Raw genomic sequence first — 3,570 nt, forward strand, 5'->3', positions numbered from 1 at the left:
AACTCAGCAGGCATACTGCTCCATGAAATGGTGAAGCCACGCCCCCTGCTGCCCAAAGTAAGCATCCCCAGACGGATCACAACAACGGAGAACTTCATCCACATGGACTTTATTTCCTGTAGACATTATTATTTTACCACCTGGTTACATTCTCCCTTGCTTAACTGTCAATGTTCTCAGTGACAGAGTAACTTTTTAACCTCGTTAAGCGCTGGTCTAAAAGACACAGTTCCTAAACTCACAACAATATGAGGTACCATTGCAGGGCTGTACTATGGTTCCCAGTAAAGTGGCTTCTAGTATGTCTACAACTTGGTATACAGTTGCACCCCATGCATCCTGTATTTTTCTGACCTGCAGGCCTATGTGTCATAGATACACACGTTGGCCTACGCCTAATGACGGACAGTACACTTTGTCACTTTGCAGGGAAATGCATTCTGCCGCTTTTTGCTCTGCATATTCCTTAGCCCTGACATGTTCCTCTTTCAATCTTTGCTGATGAACTGCAAACCAGTCAAGTTTCTTGTCCCCAGGATGTTCATTTGCAAAAAGTGCATCAACTGGACGATGTGGTTCTACCCCATAAAGTAAATAATATGGGGAATAGCCTGATGTCGAATGTGGGGTCACATTATAGGCATACACCAGTTCTAGTTCTGGTAAATGCTCAGGCCAGCGTCTCTTTTTGTCAGTGGAAAATGTGCACAGCAAGTCATGTAATGTGCGGTTAAAGCGTTCGCATTGGGCACTGCCAGTCGGATGATGAGGGGTTGTGCGTGTTTTTTTCACCCCATACAGTTTACAGAGCTCAGCAATCACTTCACTTTCAAAGTTACGGCCCTGATCGGTTCAACATCTGTTCAACATCTCTGTGCATGCTTACCCAAAATGCTCTCTGTCTCAGCAAGTGTAGGGTCCTCTCAATACCTTGATGCCCCATAGAGTCATACACACTCTCCAGTATCTGTTTCTGCGGGAAGTTAGGAACATGCAACTGAAAACATTCTCCCTGACATACATCCTCAACCACCCGATACAACAGTCCATCTCTACATCTCTGCGATATGTTTCCACTGCTTGAACAGTGACTTCACAGATCTGGGAAGACTTTTTCTTTCCTGTGGATATGGCTTACACTTTTGATCTCAAAATTTGTGGAAACCACTGAGCACTGAATCCTGACCTTGAAATGTCTGTAATTCTTCCTTGGAATAGCCCAGAAGAGTTTATGTGGCTTCCCTAACACCAGACTGGCATATATGTACCTGCCTCTAAAGCCCTGAGCTGATTGATCTGGCAGAATCTCACTCCAGCAGTGACCAACTCTGGCTCAAGGGACGTTCCCCTACATATCATGTAACAAATAGTGATGCAGTCGTCAAACTCTACATCATCTCTGTCAGCTTCTGGCTCCGCTGCTAAAGGGTGCCGTGAGAGAGCATCTGCTGCTGGGTTGCATCGTCCTGGGCAATACTATATACTAGCATATAGCAATGGCTACAGGTTTTGCATTTTTGAGATGACATAGGATTATTGTCAGTTATGACCGTGAACTTTGAGCCCAGCAAGTAATGCCGAAATTTCTCTACTATGGCCCATTTAAGTGCCAACAGCTCCAACCTCATGCTGCTATAGTTTTTCTCATTTCTCTCTGTGTTTCTTAACCATCTGCTTATGTACCCAATCACCTTTTTCTTCTCACCCTGCTGCTGATATAGGATAGCTCCTAGACCCTGACCACTTGCATCAGTTTCTAAAATGAAAGGGTGAGTGAAATCTGCAAACCCTACAGCTGGTGCAGTAATGAGTCTTTCCTTTAATATGTTGAAGGCCTGGTGATACTCTGTGTCCCACAATGCACTGAGCCTTAGCTGAATTGCAAGCACTGTGACACCGATTCACCACATCAAGCAATGGAGCAGTGATCTTTGAGAACCCTTCAACATATCGTCTGTAGTAACTAGATAGGCTTAAGAGGACTGCAGCTCTTTCGCTGTGAACGGCACAGGCTATTCCTTAACAGCTGCCACCTTTGAGGGATCTGTCGCAATACCATCTGCAGATATCTGGTGCCCTAGAAACTTGACTTCTCTCTGAAGGAAAGGACATTTTCCCCACTTATGCTTGAGTCCAGTATGCTTGAGATATTTGAACACTATGTCAAGCCTTTGATGGTTGTCAAGCCTTTCTAGGTGGGACTGGAAAGAGGGTGAGTTCACCAGAATATTGTCTAGATACACTAACATGACATTTATACCAATGATGTAGCTCTGCTATGGCTGAACTATCTATCTTTTAGAACCAAGAATACACAGTTTGGGATTTTCAAGCCCATGGTCTCAAGTTCCAGTTCCACATAACCTTGATGGGGGATTTCAGGTCCATTCACTGCTATAATCTTGAGCCAAGTATGGCCTCATGCCCCAAACAAATGCTTTCGAAAAAACTCATCTGTGATGGTAATAACTTGACTACCGGTATCCAGCAAATAGCGAACTAGTGCACTGTTCAGCTTAAGGTTGACTATTTCCTTTATCTAAACAGGGAGGACCATTGAGAGCAAACGAAAATTACAGTATACATCAACAACAAATCATATATAAGAACACTACAAACAATAAAATTACATAAAAAACAATAAAAGCACACAAAAATACATATAATAGTACAATGAAAGTCAATATAAAAACAATAAAAGCACACAAAAATTACACTATCAATAGATATATATCAATATCAATACAACAAACAGGCTAAAGACAACAACAAGGGACAACATCAATTCAAAAACATGTGCATTCACACTGCTCTATGTCAGTCAAAAGAGATTTAAAGGTAGAGTCAGTCATTTTGGAGAAAGATTGTTGATATTTGAACCAAACACCCAGTCAAATACACCCCTCCCTCCCTTTGTACTCCTTCAAAAGCTCCATCCCCCAAATTCATGGACGCGCATTGCCAAGGCAACAGCCAAAAGAGAAATATGACGGAATCCAGAGCGATGTGTCAGCTGTAGAATCACTTTTGTTCCTCTCACACTTTATCACGAGCGGAAAAAAATGTTCTTCTCATGTGAGCGCAACAGTCTATCCACACTCTCTGCCTCTCTGCGGCCTCCTCACTTCTCATTTGACCTGTGTAACTGTCTGTCTGTCCACAGAAGCAGCCGTCTGTCAGCTGCAGCTCCTGGGGAGCTGAGAGGACATCGGCCGGCCAAACTGCTTTCACCAGGCTGACTGACAGCCGAACTTTACTGAACCAAAATAACTGGCTCCATGGTAAGAAATCCACAGTGTTTGTTGTTTATTGAATCATTGATATGGTTAATAAGTTCAAAACACTGAACACTGCAAAATAAAGTGCTCGTTGAATACATCACATATTTTCTTTCCAACTGAAATAATGGCAGAATCTTGAACAATTTCATTGGGTAAGGATGAAGTAGGATTATGTGATAATGATTTAACTATTTTTCCAAAAATTTGTTGGGTTTCCTTTACTTTCAGATAGTGCAGACACATAAAATGATGATTTGTCATTTCGAATAACAGTGAGACACCTATTATT

The sequence above is a fragment of the Thunnus albacares genome, chromosome 2 (genome assembly GCF_914725855.1).
Source record: "Thunnus albacares chromosome 2, fThuAlb1.1, whole genome shotgun sequence".
NCBI classification, from domain to species: domain Eukaryota; kingdom Metazoa; phylum Chordata; class Actinopteri; order Scombriformes; family Scombridae; genus Thunnus; species Thunnus albacares.